The sequence below is a fragment of the Giraffa tippelskirchi genome, chromosome 2, assembly GCF_054371585.1.
Source record: "Giraffa tippelskirchi isolate mGirTip1 chromosome 2, T2T-mGirTip1v1.2.pri, whole genome shotgun sequence".
Taxonomy (NCBI): Eukaryota; Metazoa; Chordata; class Mammalia; order Artiodactyla; family Giraffidae; genus Giraffa; species Giraffa tippelskirchi.
This window is the reverse complement of record NC_137276.1, coordinates 99,766,899-99,784,025: the sequence shown is the minus strand read 5'-3', so window position 1 is coordinate 99,784,025 and position 17,127 is coordinate 99,766,899. Positions and strand designations below refer to the sequence as shown.

The 17,127-nt window shown below is 38.5% G+C and overlaps 1 protein-coding gene across 50 annotated transcripts in view; it reads left to right on the top strand.

The window, feature by feature from the left end:
• CEP63 (centrosomal protein 63) overlaps positions 1 to 17,127 on the top strand; it is an 86,682-nt gene that overhangs the window by 35,851 nt on the left and 33,704 nt on the right. The gene's annotated exons all lie outside the window — the stretch shown is intronic.

The window sequence follows — 17,127 nt, the reverse complement described above, 5'->3', positions numbered from 1 at the left end:
GCTCTTGTTCTCTCAGTCTGTCACTGACTTGCATTCTTCTGCTCACTCCACACTTTCATTTCACTCTCCCTTCCTTTCTCTTTCTACTTCTGCTCTCTGTCTCCTTTTCCATTTCTTTCTGGCTCTGACTGACTTATTCCGGCTGTTTCTGGCTCTTGCCTTGGCCCCACTTCTGTCTGTGTCTTGTTGCATCTCTGATAATTGGGGGTGCCTTAGCTGAAGTCCTCAGCCAGGGAGCTTCGGCCAGTCCACCTGTGTGAACACAAATGCTGAAAGATTCACACTAACAAAAAGCAGTATCTCTGTGGTAACAGCAACACTTTTTACAGCATTACTAGAAACTTTTAAGGAACAACTGATGGCTTAAGCAAAACAAAAAATTAGCTACCTAATTTAGAAATTTTCTTCTTGGAACAAATTCAGTTTGTTTGCTTTTTCAATTAAAAACCAAGAACAAAAGGGAAGTGAACATAGAGGGTAATGAATATGTATGACCATGGAGTTAGAGAGAGTCAGATATGACATAGTGACTGAACAACAACAGCAATGTGCTAGACAATGTCTCAATGCTTCTTCTAAATGTAGTTATCTAGAATATGTAATTATATGTTGTCTGTTTAATATCATGATAATTTGTCAAGGTTGGTAGAAATCTCAGTTTTATAGAAGAGGGAATTACCAGAGAAATTAAGAGCTAGAGGGACACCTTAAAAAAGGTAAAAAACAATCTGCATTATTTGCTGCTCTAAATCTTAGTAATATATTGGCTTTTAATCATCTACCCTGAAATATCAGTGGGCTAATAAACTACCATGAATGGCTCTGCTGTTAATGACTCCACTCAGAATGGCACAAGGGGCCCAGGGCAATCTAAAGGATCAAAATTATTTACTAGGCTGCAGCAAGCTATGCAGCCAGAGTGGGCCAATACAATCCTGGAAGTGTAGACCAGAGTTTTTTTATTTTTATCTGAATGCTAAAGCACTGTACAAACATAAATGGCTATAAGATATTATAGGCTTCAGATTGGCAAAAAAGAAAATTGAGCCCTAGTTTTTAAGTTCTCAATTATTCTTCTATGTAGTATGCTTATTGTTGATTGTAGATCCTTTTTTAAACTTGCTATTGTGATTACTCAACATAATTAAAGCTTCATTGTTAGAAAAAATGAGATTTTTATTTACCATAATTCAGCTAGAGATAGAATAAGAAGCCTTTAAAAAGCCAACATTTGTTTTCTGTATTTGAACTCCTGATGGTTTGTTTAAACTAAAACTGCTTTGATTAAGGAAAAACTGTTACTTTTATTTCTTTCTCCCTTAGCAGTACTCACTGGTCCTCATTTTAAAAAAAAGTTTTTAAAAGAAATTTCTATATACCCATTACCCAGCATTGATAGTTATCATTTTGCCAATCTTAAAAATTGGTGGTAAAAAATATTAAAATGTATAGTTTTAACCATTTTAAAGAGTGTAGTACAGTATTAACTATATGTCCATTTTTGTGTAACAGATCTCTCAAACTTTTTCAGCTTACAAGAGTAAGACTCTATGTTCATTAAACAGTAACTCATTTTGCCAATTTTATTTCATTCTTCTCTACTTTTTTTTGGCTGAAATACTGCAAAGCAAATCATAGATATTATCTTATTTCCCAGCAGGTTAGGACTTAAAAAAATTAAACATACCACTGTCATGTTAACAGACTAAAAAACTTCTTAAATAATTTAATATCTAATCTTTTCAAATTTCCCAAGTTGTGTGAAATAATGTTTTGAACTCCACTTAAGGTTGAAACATTGTATTTTGTTGGTAAGTGAATCTCATTGAACAATAAGGGTAGGAAGCTTTGTAGATTGGATAAATGGATATCAATAGCCAAATGCATGCTAAGTCGCTTTAGTCATGTCTGACTTGTTGCAACCCTATGGACTGTAGCCCACCAGGCTGCTCTGCCCATGGGATTCTCCAGGCAAGAATACTGGAGTGGATTGCCATGCCCTCCTCCAGGGGATCTTCCTGACCTAGGGATTGAACCCGTGTTTCTAACATCTCCTGTGTTGGCAGGCAGGTTCTTTACCACTAGCGCCACCTGGGAAGCCCTCAACAGCCACATTTACCCCAAAAAAAAAAAAAAAAATTGATAAAAATTTTTTTCTTTTATATTTTTTAACATCTAAAAGTGGAGTTCAGGGAATTCCCTGGCAGTCCAGTGGTTAGTACTCAGCGTTTTCACTGCTGTGGGCCTGGGTTCAACCCTGCTTGGATAACTAAGATTCCACAAGCTGCATGGTGTAAAAAAGAAAAAGAAAAGTGGAGTTCCGAATAACTTTTCACCTTTTGAGTCATATATTTGCTTGAGGTTTTTTCTTTTGGTCAGCTATTAAAATGACATAGAACATGTTCAATTTAGAAAACTGAGAAAATGAGAATTAAATAAAATCACTCATAATTCCATCCTTTAGAGATTTACCATGATTAACATTTGCATGTAAATTTCTTCTGACTTTCTGTGCTTGTATGCAATGTATATTGCATTCATGTACATTTGGTAGGAAAAACACTATATACATGTGTATGGGAATGGAAGAATAGTTGCGAACTTAAAAAATTACTAAAAATAGCAAAACGTTGATAATTGTTGAAGCTAGGTTATGAATATTTAAGGGTTCGTCATCTTATTTTTTCCATATTTATATACATTTGAAAATTTCCATGAAACATAATGTAAAAATGTAAATTATTTGCTTACAATGTGACAGGCAGTATGCTAAGCATTTTACAATACAATATTTTATTTAATTTTCACCAGTTGAAAATTTTCCTCTTTAAATAAGACATATCAGCAAATATGAGTCATAATGATTGTATAGAAGTTTAGTCTACCATTAAATGCCTTAATTCATATACCCAATATTTTGTTGTAGAATTTTTAGATTTTTATTTTTTTCACTCTTAAGTAGAGCTTGGGTGAACATCATTATATAAATATTTAGGCATTTATGTCCATTTATTTTCTTAGGAAATGGCCCTAGAAGTAAGATTACTGCATCAAAATAGTCATACATTCTTAAAGATCCTAATGCATATTGTCTAAATACTCTTCAGAGATGTACTGATGCACGCTTTCACCGGCAGTGTTTAAGAATGTGTGTTTCCTCACACTTTCTCATTATTGAGCACTATTATTTATTTAAATATTTCTTTTAATTTCTCCTACTTTTAGGCTTGTCTTTGTCAATCTGATAGGTGGAAAAAAATGGTATCTGATTATTTGTTTTAATTTGCATCTTTAATTATGGATGAGATTGAGCATTTTTTATCTACCTATGACCTTCCATTCTTTTGTAAATTATTTCTGTCCCTTGCTTATTTTTAAAAAATATTTATATTATACTATGAAAGAGCTCTTAATATATACATTCAATATATGAACTCTTTGCTGTTTTGTTGCAATTGTGTGTGTTTTCCCAGTTTACCCTAATTTTGCCTAGTAATTTTTATGGAAATACAGTTGTTTTACAGACAATTTTTAGAATGGCTTAATTCCATTAATTTTTTCTTTAAGGTTTTTATCTTTGCTGTCATACCATAAAGACTTACATAAGCCAAGGTTTCTTCTAATGTTTTATAACTTCTTGTTAATATATTTGATCTGAAAATTCTTTTGGTACAAGGAATTTGATAGGGATCTATGTTTTTTTCCAAATGGTTATCCACATAATTTGTTGTCTGTTACATTTTGAAAACTTTGCAGAATGATTCTAAAATTCATGTGGAAGGATAAATGAATGGTACTAGGCAACGTTTTGTGTAAGGGTGATGTTTGTTGTATCAAATATTAAAATATATTAAATTTAAAAGTACAGTTGTTAAACAGTTGTAAGTACTTATTAGATACAACAACAGAGTGATGGTTGTATAAGCCTAGGAAAACATCAGAATAGTCACTAAAACATAAGGTCATTTCAGTTTAGAGGGCAAATAATCACTTACTACTTTCCCTCCTGCCCAAATAATACAGTGAGTGAAAAGGAAACATTCAGGGAAGTCTTAGAGAACATTAAGAACATTTGAAAAAAAAATTAAAATTTTAAGCCAGCTCAGAATGTAAAATATTTACCTTATACATGGTATGTGAGAAAAGTAAAGCCTGCATTGTATGTTTTCCTTTTGAAGTATTTAGATGGGCTATATGATATTGTTCAGGTTTGAATATATATTATATTTTTAAAGGCACCATTTTCCTTATGAAAAAAAGATGATCCTAACACAAATGTTAATCTGTTGTCTTGGTAGAATTATTATATACTTAATTGAATTGGCTCAGATTTACTGTTTAAAAGTTTATGATGACAGAGACACAGTAGTGATAAGGTCTTACTGGGAGCTATACCACCGATGGGCTGTCTTTTCAAGATGTTTCTTTAGTGTAAATGCTGCAGAGCTGTTGTCTGCACTGACATGTTTGGAGTTCACTCTAATGGAGAGCGTGGTAAAAATTGATGCCTACAGTGGCATAACTTCATTTTGGTATTCTTTGGAAAATTAAAAAAAGAATACTTGTTGCTTTGTATCATATTCTTCTCAGTAATCTCACTATATGGAAAAGTTATTTTCTTGAAGCCCAAGGATTACATACCACAAAGCCAGAGGAGGATTTGAGTTCGATCCCCAATCCCCAGCCTTTTCCCTATTCTCACACATTAGCTGCCCACCCTTGGCTTTTACTTTTATCTCCATGACATAAATTACTTTCTTAATTATTTCTTTACTTTTAACCACCTCTGTTGTGATTTGTTTGTTGAAATAATTCCACCCACTCTACTAGAATGGTAAAGAATCTGCCTACAATGCAGAAGACCCAGATTTGATCTCTGGGTCGAGAAGATTCCCCTGGAGAAGGAAATGGCTACCCACTCCAGTATTCTTGCCTGGAGAATTCCATGAATAGAAGAGCCTGGTGGGCTACAGTCCATGGGGTTGCAAAGAGTCAGACACAACTGAGCAAATAATGCACGTACACATTCCACTAGAATAGTTAAAATAGTGTATGTTATATTAATAAGAGAAAGCTCTGGTTTCTGGTTCAAAAAAATTTGTGGCTAGTGGGGGAAAAAAAGGCTTAAAAATATATTGGCTTTAAGATACCTCTAACACTAGATATTTAAGAGAAGTAATCATTTTATAAACAGTTTATATTTTTCTTTCTGACTTTTCATATTGGAATAGGTAGTACTGAGATACTCTAGTGTAGCTCTGTCCAGTAGAAACATAATATGAATTACCTATGTATAAAATTTTCTGGCAGTCACATTAATAAAGTAAAAAGAAACAGATAAAATTAATACATTCTATTTATCTCTTTTTTGTTGTTCATTTGCTCAGTCATGCCTGACTCTTTGGCGGCCCAGTGGACTGTAGCCTACCAGGCTTCTCCGTCAATGGGATATTCCAGGCAGAGTACCGGAGTGGGTTGCCATTTCCTTCTCCAGGGGATCTTCCCAACCCAGGGATCAAACCCAGGTCTCCTGCATTGCAGGGAGACGCTTTATCCTCTGAGCCACCAGGGAAGCCCAACAAAGTAAAAAGAAACAGATAAAATTAATATATTCTACTTATCTCTTTTTTGTTGTTCATTTGCTCAGTCATGCCCGACTCTTTGAGGCCCCACAGACTGCAGCACATCAGGCTTCCCTGTCCTCCTACAGCTTCCCACTATCTCCCACAACTTGCTCAAACTCATGTCCATTGAGTTGATGATGCCATCCAACCAGCTCATCCTCTCTCGTCCCCTTCTCCTCCTGCCTTCAGTCTTTCCCAGGATCAGGGTCTTTTCTCAAGAGTCGGATCTTTGCATCAGGTGGCCAAAGGATTGGAGTTTCAGCTTCAGCATCAGTCCTTCCAGTGAATATTTAGGATTGATTTCCTTTAGGATTGACTGGTTTGATCTCCTTGGAGCCCAAGGGATTCTCAAGAGTCTTCTCCAACACTGCAGTTCAAAAGCATCAATTCTTCATCACTCAACCTTCTTTATGGTCCAGCTCTTACATCCATCATACATAACTACTGGAAAAACCATAGCTTTGACTATATGGATCTTTGTCAGCAAACTGATGTTTCTGCTTTTTAATATGCTGTCTAGGTTGGTCACAGCTTTTCTTCCAAGGAGCAAGTGTCTTTTAATTTTGTGGTTGCATTTACCATCTGTAGTGACTTTAGAGGGCAAGAAAGTAAAGTCTCTCACTGTTTCCATTGTTTCCCCATCTACTGAAGTTATCGGACTGGATGCCATGATCTTGGTTTTTTGAATGTTGAGTTTTAAGCCAGTTTTTTCACTCTCCTCTTTCACTTTTATCAAAAGGCTCTTTGGTTATTCTTTGCTTTCTGCCATAAGGGTGGTGTCATCTGCATATCTGAGGTTATTGATACTTCTCCTGGTAATCTTCATTCCAGCTTGTGCTTCATCCAGCCCAGTATTTTGCATGATGCACTCTGCATATCAGTTAAATAAGCAAGGTGACAGTATACAGCCTTTATGTACTCCTTTTCAGTTTTGAACCAGTCCATTTTTCCATGTCCGGTTCTAACTGTTGACCTGCAACAGTTAGACCTGCACACAGGTTCCGCAGGAGGCAGATAGGTGGTCTGGTATTCCCATCTCTTGAAGAATTTTTCACAGTTTGTTGTGATCCACACAGTCGAAGGCTTTAGTGTAGTCAATGAAACAGAAGTAGATGTTTTTCTGTAATTCTTTTGATTTTTCTGTGATCCAGTGGATGTTGGCAATTTTATCTCCAATTCCTTTGGCTTTTCTAAATCCAGCTTGAACATCTGGAAGTTCACGGTTCAGGTACTGTTGAAGGCTAGCTTGGAGAATTTTGAGCATTACTTTGCCAGCATGTGAGATGAGTGCAAGTGTGCGGTAGTTTGAACATTCTTTGGCATTGCCCTTCTTTGGGATTGGAATGAAAACTGACCTTTTCCAGTCCTGTGGCCACTGCTGTTTTCCAAATTTGCTGGCATATTGAGTGCAACACTTTAATAGCATCATCTTTTAGGATTTGAAATAGCTCACCTGGATTCCATCACCTCCACTAGCTTTGTTCATAGTGATGCTTCCTAAAGACCCACTTGACTTCAAACTCCAAGATGTCTGGCTCTAGGTGAGTGATCACACCATTGATTGTGGTTATCTGAATCATGAAGATCTTTTTTGTATAGTTCTTCTGTGTATTCTTGCCACGCCTTCTTAATATCTTCTGCTTCTGTTAGGTCCATACCGTTTCTGTCCTTTTTTGTGCCCATCTTTGCATGAAATGTCCCCTTGGTATCTCTGATTTTCTTGAAGAGATCTCTAGTCTTTCCCATTCTATTGTTTTCCTCTATTTCTTTGCACTGTTCACTTAGAAAGGCCTTCTTATCTCTTCTTGCTACTCTTTGGAACTCTGCAGTTGTTATGATGGGTATATTTTTCCTTTTCTCCTTTGCCTTTAGCTTCTCTTCTTTTCTCAGCTATTTGTAAGGCCACCTCAGACAACCATTTTGCCTTTTTGCATTTCTTTTTCTTGGGGATGGTTTTGATTACTGCCTCATTATTCACCTGTACAATGTTACAAACCTCTGTTCATAGTTCTTCAGGCACTGTTGATTAGATCTAATCCCTTGAATCTATTTGTCATTTCCACTGTATACTCATAAGGGATTTGATTTAGGTCATACCTGAATGGCCTTTTTTTGGTGGAATCCAACATTGTCCTGTCAATGGTTGTTCAGCAGCTAGTTGCAATTTTGGTGTTCTCGCAGGAGAAGATGAGCGTACATCCTTCTACTCTGCCATCTTGAGTGCATTATCTCACTTGATGAAAATATTATTATAACATTCACATTTTTGAAAAGTTTGACTCTTTGATCCAGTGTGTGTATTATGCTTTAAGTACATCTCATTTTGGACTAGCCATAATTCAGGTGCTCAGTGGCCCCATGTGGCTGTGACTGCTGTATTGGTCTAGTGTATTTATTCTGGTTTGGGCTTCCCTGGTGGCTCAGTTGGTAACAAATCTGCCAGCAATGTAGGAGACCTGGGTTCGATTCCTAGGTTAGGAAGATCCCCTGGAGAAGGGAGTAGTTCCCCACTTCAGTATTCTGGCCTGGAGAATTCCATGAACTACATATACATAGTCCATGGGGTCACAAAGAGTCGGACACAACTGAGTGACTTTGACAAGACTAATTAATTCTGGTTAATGAAAATTTAGAATATGTTCTTGCAGTGACTATGTGATTTTCACTATGCTTAAAAACTGTATTTGTATGTGATGGAAATACTGCATCAATTAAAGATAGGCTATGCTTGCCCTCAGCAGTCATAGCCAAGCTTTATAGCCAGCTGGCTTGGGGGCCAGTCCCACCTACCAATGTGCCTGCAGTAATCATGGCTCAATAAAAACAGGAGAGCACACATACCCACATGGGGGATACCCCTGGAGCACTTGGCTGGAGATGTAGCTAATATACCTCATACATAGAAACAAACAATGAGAGTTAAGCAAAATGAGGAGACAAAGAAATAGCTTCCAAATGAAAGCTAAGACCAAACCTCAGGAAAAAGAAAAAAATATATATATAAAGCAGAGATACTGCAATTTACCAGATAAAGAATTCAAAGTAATAGTCAGAGATTCTCCAAACTTGGCATAAGAAAGGATGAACTCAGAACTCGAAGTGATAAATATATATATTTATTTATACAATAACTGAAATGAAAAATGTGCTAGAGGGAATCAATAGCAGATTAGAGGATACAAAAGAATCGATCAGCAGTCTGGAAGACAGGGTAGTAGAAATTACCCCCAGCAAAACAGCAAAAAGAAAAAGAATTTTAAAAAGTGAGGATAGTTTAAGGGATTCCTTAGTGGGGGCTTCCCAGGTGGTTCAGTGGTAAATAATCCACCTGCCAATGCAGGAGATGCAGGTTTGATCCATGGGATCAAAGGTATGATCTCAAGGGAGAGCCCCTTGAGTAGGAAATGGCAACCCACTCCAGTATTCTTGCCAGGCCAATCCCATGGACAGGGAAGTCTGGCAAACAGTCCATTAGGTTGCAAAGAGTTGGACACAACTGAGCAACTGGGCCAGCATGCACAAGATAACATCAAGCATGCTATCACTGGCATTATAGGGTTCCTAGAAAGAGAAGAAAGAGGAAGGGACAGAAAACCTATTTGAAGAAATAATGGCTGAAAACTTCTGTAATCTGGCAAAGGAAATAGGCATGCAAGTCCAGGAAGCACAGAAAGAGTTCCAAACAAGATGAACCCAAAGAGATACACATATATGAACCCATAAAGACACAATATAATTAAATGTTAAAAGTTAGAAGAGAATCTTAAAAATACACACACATGCACACATGCATGCACACACACAGAGAAACTAGTTGCGTAAAAAGGAATTCCCATAAATCTCTCTGCAGGTTTATCAGCAGAAACTACAGGCCACTGGCATGATGTATTCAAAGTGCTAAAAGAAAAAAAAAACAAACTTAAAACCAAGAGTAGTCTAACTGGCAACGTTATCATTTAGAATTGAAGGAGGGGAAGAGAATTTTCTAGAGAGCAAAAGCTAAAGTTCACCACCCCTAAACTAGCCTTGAAAGAAAGTTAAAGGAACTCCTGTAAATGGAAAAGAAAAGCCAATTTCTAGAAACAAGAAAATTATGAAAGAAAAAAAAAATTACTGGTAAAGGCAAACATATAGTAAAGGTAGTAGATCATCCACCTATAAAACTAGTATAAAGGTTAAAAAATAAAAGTAGTAAAATTATATCTAAAATAATTAAGATGGAGAGATCAAGGTGGCAGAAATAGAAGGATATGGAGCTCACCTACTCCCATAAATACATCACAAATACATTTACGTGTGAAACAGTTCTTATAGAATACCTACTGAATGGTGACAGAGGATCTCATACAACCACAGTTGCAAGAATGATCACCGTGTACTTGAGTAGGATGGAAAAAACGGGGGGTGGGGGGCGGGGGGAAGTATCTGAAGTGCCCTTGGGAGGGAGCTGTGAAAGGGGAAAGATTCCCTCATCCTGGGAACTCCCATTCATCAGCTAGGAGATCAGCCAGGTCAGAAAGGGAGCTTCAAAGGCTGGGAGGAGAGTGGAGAAGATACCTTGCAGCAGGCAGAACAAAGACCAAAAACACAGATGATCTGGGCCACCTCACTGCACTCCCCAGCCTGTGATACATATCTGATGGTGCATGCAGGGGCTGGGTGCTAAAACTCAGGCTTCAGAGGCCAAACCATAGGATTGGAGTTGGCTGCATGGAGACAACCTGAAGGAGTTGGAATGTGGGCCAGAACTGGGAGTGTATGCAGGACAGAGCTGAGGTCCACATAGAAGCTGCATGGTTAAGCATGCAGAGGAGGAGGTGGTGCCTCACTATAGGAGCCTCATTTTTGGCATGCTTGCAGTGGGTATGGCTCTGCCTCCATGAGCTTTGGGAGCATGCGAAGACAGAAGGGTTGTCCAAAACAGAAGCAGGGCTGAAATCTGAGCAGATCCCCAGGGGCCACATGACTTTGGAAGCAGGGCTGAAATCTGAACTTTATCTGGTGGCTTTGCAACTTCAGCAGATTTACACCTGGAGCGCGTTTGTAAGCTCAGTGGTGGTGGGACATCTGAGCAGATTACTGGTACTCCTGTGGTTGAGGTGGGTCTGGAGGTAATAGTTGTGGGCATTGTGGTCAGGGACGTGTGGAGCCAGGGACAGGATGATACTGTATCTCCCATAGTGGGTCCAGGTGTGCAACTACTTATGACTGGTGGGTCCCAGTGCCTGACATAAGTAGATCTGTGTCAGTGGATTGCTGCTGATGACTTTGTGAGCACAGCGCCTGAGGGACATCCAGTTCCTACATTTTCACAGCTGAAAGCAGTGCCAGCAGCAGTGTAACAGCAGTGTACTTTGTGAGCATGCACAGTGGGTACAAGCTGACACCGAAGAGTGTCCTTTCTGGTGGATTGCTCCTGCGGAGGAATAATCAGTGACTCCTCTCCCAGTGGAAGTGCACCAGTTACACCTGCCCCACACTGTAGCTCATAAACAGATCTAGGGGCACCTGCTCCAACAACTGGGGAGCAGATCCTGCTCCTGACAGGGCTTTGACAGCCACAGAGCCAAGAGGAGGCCCTGCTCAACATGCAGAGCAGGCTCTGGTTACAACACCAATCACACCCTGTATCAAGGGGATAACAGCCAGCAAACTCGGTGGAAAGACATGGGAGGCTTCTATACTAAAAGCCCTTGCACCAAAAATATTAGACACATGCAGACCACACACAGATGCTCTTACACAAAAAACAGCCACAAGTAGGTAACTTTTTCTCCTAAATTTATAGTTAGAAATATAAGTATAAAGAAGCAGAAGAACCACTCCCAATTAAAAGAACAAGAGAAGTCTCCTGAAAGAATAAACAATGAAACAGACCTCTCCAGTCTACCACATCCTGAGTTCAAAAAGGAGGTAATAAAAATACTAAACACCATAAAACTCCTAGAAGAGAACAGAGGTAAAACATGGTGTGACATAAATTGTAGCAATGTTTTCTTAGGTCAGCCTCCCAAAGTAATAAAATTTTTAAAAAATCAAATGAGACCTAATCAAACTTAGATGCTTTTAAGGAAACCATAAACAAAGTGAAAAGACAACTACAAACAGGGAGAAAATATTAGCAAATAATGTGATTGACAAGGCCTTAATTTCTAAAATACAGAAATAGTATGTAGAACTCAATAACAAAAAAATAATATAATACAAAATGGGCACAAGTAGACATTTTTCCAAAGAAGACATACAGATGGCCAATAAGCACTTGAAAAGATGCTAAACACCACTGATTATTAGAGAAATGCAAATCAAAACAAGGTTGTACCTCACACTAGTCAGAATGGCCATCATTAAAAAATCTACAAATGGTAAATGTTGGAGAGGATGTGGAGAAATAGAGACCTTCCTACACTGTTGGCAGGTAATGTGAATTGGTGTAGCTACTATGGAAAGTAGTATGGAGGTTTCTTTAAAAACTAAAAAGAGAGTTACCATATGACTCAACTTTATCCTATTCCTGGGCATATATCAACAGATAGCTTTAATTCTAAAAGATAGATGCCCCCCAGTGTTCATAACAGCACTGATTACAATAGCCAAGACATGGAAGCAACGTAAATGTCCATTGGCAGATGAATGGATAAAGATGTGGCATATGTATATAAAGGAAACTATAAGCAAGGTGAAAAGACAACCCTCAGAATGGGAGAAAGTAATAGCAAATGAAACAACTGACAAAAGGATTAATTTCCAAAATATACAAGCAGCTCATACAACTAAATAACAGAAAAACAACAAAAGTGGGAAAAAGACCTAAACAGACATTTCTCCAGATACAACATACAGATGGCTAACAAACAGATGAAAAGATGCTCAACATCGCTCATTATTAGAGAAATGCAAATCAAAACTACAATGAGATATCACCTCACACTGGTCAGAATGGCCATCATCAAAAAGACTACAAGCAATAAATGCTGGAGAGGGTGTGGAGAAAAGGGAACCCTCTTGCACTGTTAGTAGGAATGTAAATTGATACAGCTTCTATGGAAGATGGTATGGAGATTCCTTAAAAAACTAGAAATAAAACCACCATATGACCCAGCAATCCCACTCCTAGGCATATACCCTGAGGAAACCAAAATTGAAAAAGACACATGTTCCCCAGTGTTCATTGAAGCATTATTTACAATAGCTAGAACATGGAAGCAACCTAGATGTCCATCAACAGATGAATGAATAAAAGTTGTGGTACATACAATGGAATATTACTCAGCCATAAAAAGGAACACATTTGAATCAGTTCTAATGAGGTGGATGACCCTCAGTTCAGTTCAGTTCAGTTGCTCAGTCGTGTCCGACTCTTTGTGACCCCGTGAATCAGCACGCCACGCCTTCCTGTGCATCACCAACTCCCAGAGTCCACCCAAACCCATGTCCATTGAGTCAATGGTGCCATCCAACCATCTCATCCTCTGTCATCCCCTTCTCCTGCCTTCAATCTTTCCCAGCATCAGGGTCTTTTCAAATGAGTCAGCTCTTCGTGTCAGGTGGCCAAAGTATTGGAGTTTCAGCTTCAACATCAGTCCTTCCAATGAATATTGAGGACTGATCTCCTTTATGATGGACTGGTTGGATCTCCTTGCAGTCCAAGGGACTCGCAACAGTCTTCTCCAACACCACAGTTCAAAAGCATCAATTCTTCGGCGCTCAGCTTTCTTTATAGTCCAACTCTCACATCCATACTTGACCACTGGGAAAACCACAGCCTTGACTAGACAGACCTTTGTTGACAAAGTAATATCTTTGCTTTTTAATATGCTATCTAGGTTGGTCATAACTTTCCTTCCAAGGAGTAAGCATCTTTTAATTTCATGGCTGCAGTCACCATCTGCAGTGATTTTGGAGCTCAGAAAAATAGTCAGCCACTGTTTTCACTGTTTCCCCATCTATTTGCCATGAAGTGATGGGACCAGATCTGAATGTTGAGCTTAAGCCAACTTTTTCACTCTCCTCTCTCACTTTCATCAAGAGGCTCTTTAGTTCTTCTTCACATTCTGCCATAAGGGTGGTGTCATCTGCATATCTGAGGTTATTGATATTTCTCCCGGCAATCTTGATTCCAGCTGTGCTTCCTCCAGCCCAGCGTTTCTCATGATGTACTCTGCATATAAGTTAAATAAGCAGGGTGACAATATACAGCCTTGATGTACTCCTTTTCCTATTTGGAACCAGTTTGTTGTTCCATGTTCAGTTCTAATTGTTGCTTCCTGACCTGCATACAGGTTTCTCAAGAGGCAGGTCAGATGGTCTGGTATTCCCTCCTCTTGAAGAATTTTCCACAGTTTGTTGTGATCCACACAGTCAAAGGCTTTGGCATAGTCAATAAAGCAGAAATACATGTTTTTCTGGAACTCGCTGATGGACTGGTTCAAAATTGGGGGAAAAGGTACGTCAAGACTGTATATTGTCACCCTGCTTATTTAACTTATATGCAGAGTACATCATGTGAAATGCCAGGCTGGATGAGTCACATCTGGAATCAAGATTGCCCAGAGAAACATAAGCAACCTCAAATATGCAGATGACACCATCTAATGGCAGAAAGTGAGGAGGAACTAAAAAACCTCATGACGAAGGTGGAAGAGGAGAGTGAAAAATCTGACTTAGAACTCAACGTTCAAAAAATTAAGATTATGGCATCCAGTCCCATCACTTCAGGGCAAATAAAAGGGGAAAAAGTGAAAGCAGTGATATTTTGTTTTCTTGGGCTCCAAAATCACTGCAGGTGGTGACTGCAGCCATGAAATTAAAAGACACTCCTTGGAAGAAAAGCTATGACAAACCTAGACAGCGTATTAAGAAGCACACACATCATTTTGCTGACAAAGGTTCAATATTTTGGCCACCTGATGCAAAGAGCTGACTCATTGGGAAAGATCCTGATGCTGGGGAAAATTGAGGGCAAGAGAGAAGGGGATGACGGAGGATGAGATGGTTGGATGGCATCACTGACTCAATGGACATGGGTTTGAAGAAACTCAGGGATATAGTAATGGACAGATAAACTTGGCATGCTGCAGCTCATAGGGTCGCAAAGAGTTGGACATGACTTAGCGACTGAACAGCAACAATATATGAGAAACCCACAGCTAGAATAATATTCACCTGTGAAAGACTGAAAGCTTTTCTACTAGGATTAGGAAACACATAAGAATGCCCATCCTCACCAGTTTTATTCAACATAGTATTAGGAATCCTAACCATTGCAGTTAGGCAAGAAAAAGATAAAAGGCACCCAGACTGGAAAGGAAGAAGTAGAACTGTTTGCAGGTGATATGTTACTACATACAGAAAACCCTAAAGCCTCCACAGTAATTTAAAAAAATGGCTGCAACTAATGAATTCAGTAAAGTTGATGTCTACAAAAATCAATATACAGAAATTTGTTGCTTTTTTGTACACTAATAATGTACTATCAGAGAAATTAAGATTTCAGGCCCATTTACAACTGCATCAAAAAGTTTAAAAGTTTAAAATACCAAAAATGTGAAACACATGTACTTTGAAAACTAAGATGTTGAGAGAAATTGCAGATGGAGATGACACAAATAAATTGAAAGATATACCATGCTCATGGATTAGAAGAATTAATACTGTTAAAATGTCCATACTACCTAAAGCAGTTTACACATTCAGTGCAGTCCCTATCAAAATTCCAATGACATTTTGCACAGAACTGGAACAGATAAATCTAAAGTTTATATAAAATCACACACACACAAAACTAAACCCCAAAAAGCTAAAGCGATCTTAAGAAAGAAGAAAGTTGGAATTATCATATTCCCTGATTTCAAACTATTGTACAAATCTATGTAATCAAAAGTATATGGTGCTGACACAGAAACAGACACAGATCAATGGACTAAATCGAGAGCCCATAAATTACATTTATATGGTCATTAATTTATGTGGTCATTAACTTATGACCATATAAGTTGGGAAAGGAGTACGTCAAGGCTATATATTGTCACCCTTATTTAACTTAGATGCAAAGTACATCATGTGAAATGATGGGCTTGATGAAGCACAAGCTGGAATCAAGGTTGACAGGAGAAAAATTAATAACCTCAGATATGCAGATGACCCTACCCTTATGGCAGAAAGTGAAGAGGAACTAAAGAGCCTCTTGATGAAAGTGAAAGAGGAGAGTGAAAAAGTTGGCTTAAATCTCAACATTCAGAAAACTAAGATCATGGCATCTGGTCCCATCACTTCATGGCAGATAGATGGGGAAACAATGGAAACAGTGACGGGCTTCATTTTCTTGGGCTCCAAAATCACTGCAGATGGTAACTGCAGCCATGAAATTAAAAGATGCTTGCTCCTTGGAAGAAAAGCTATGACCAACCTAGACAGCATAGTAAAAAGCAGAGACATTACTTTGCTGACAAAGGTCAGTCTAATCAGAGCTATAGTTTTTCCAGTAGTCATGTACGGATGTAAGAGTTGGATCATAAAGCTGATCACAGAAGAATTGATGCTTTTGAACTGTAGTGTTGGAGAAGACTCTTTGAGAGTCCCTTGAGCTGCAAGGAGATCCAACCAGTCCATCCTAAAAGAAATCAGTCCTGAATATTCATTGGAAGGACGATGCTGAAGCTCCAATACTTTGGCCACCTGATGCAAAGAACTGACTCATTAAAAAGACCCTGATGCTAGGAGAGATTGACCGCAGGAAGAGAAGGGAACGATGAGGATAAGATGGTTGGATGCATCACTAACTTGATGGACATGAGTTTGAGCAAGCTCCGAGAGTTGGTGATGGACAGGGAAGCTTGGTGTGCTGCAGTACATGGGTTGCAAAGAGTTGGACATGACTGAGCAGCTGAACTGAACTGAACTAATTTATGACAAGGAAGCCAAGAATATACAATGGGGGAAAAGACAGTCTCTTCAATAAATGGTGCTGGGAAAAAAGAATGAAACTGGAAACCTTTAATACCATGTATAAAAATAAACTCAAAATAGATGACAGGTAAATGTGAAACCTGAAAGCATAAAAACTCCTAGAAGAAAACATAGGCAATATATTCTTTGGTATTGTTCTTAGCAATATATACACACACACACACATATATATATATATATGTGTATATATATATATATATATATATATTTGTATCTGTGTATTCAGGCAAGGAAAACAAAGCAAAATAAACAAGTGGAACCATATCAAGCTAAAAGACCTTGCACAGGAACTGGTAGCAGAGGAACTATCAACACAATGAAAAGGTATACTGCTGAATCAGTTAAGTTCAGTCGCTCAGTCCTGTCCAACTCTGTGACTCCATGGACTGCAGCACACCAGGCTTCCCTGTCCATCACCAACTTCTGGAGCTTGCTCAGACTCATGTCCGTTGAGTCGGTGATGCCATCCAACCATCTCATCTTCTGTCATCCGTTTCTCCTCCTGCCTTCAATCTTTCCCAGCATCAGAAGAAGA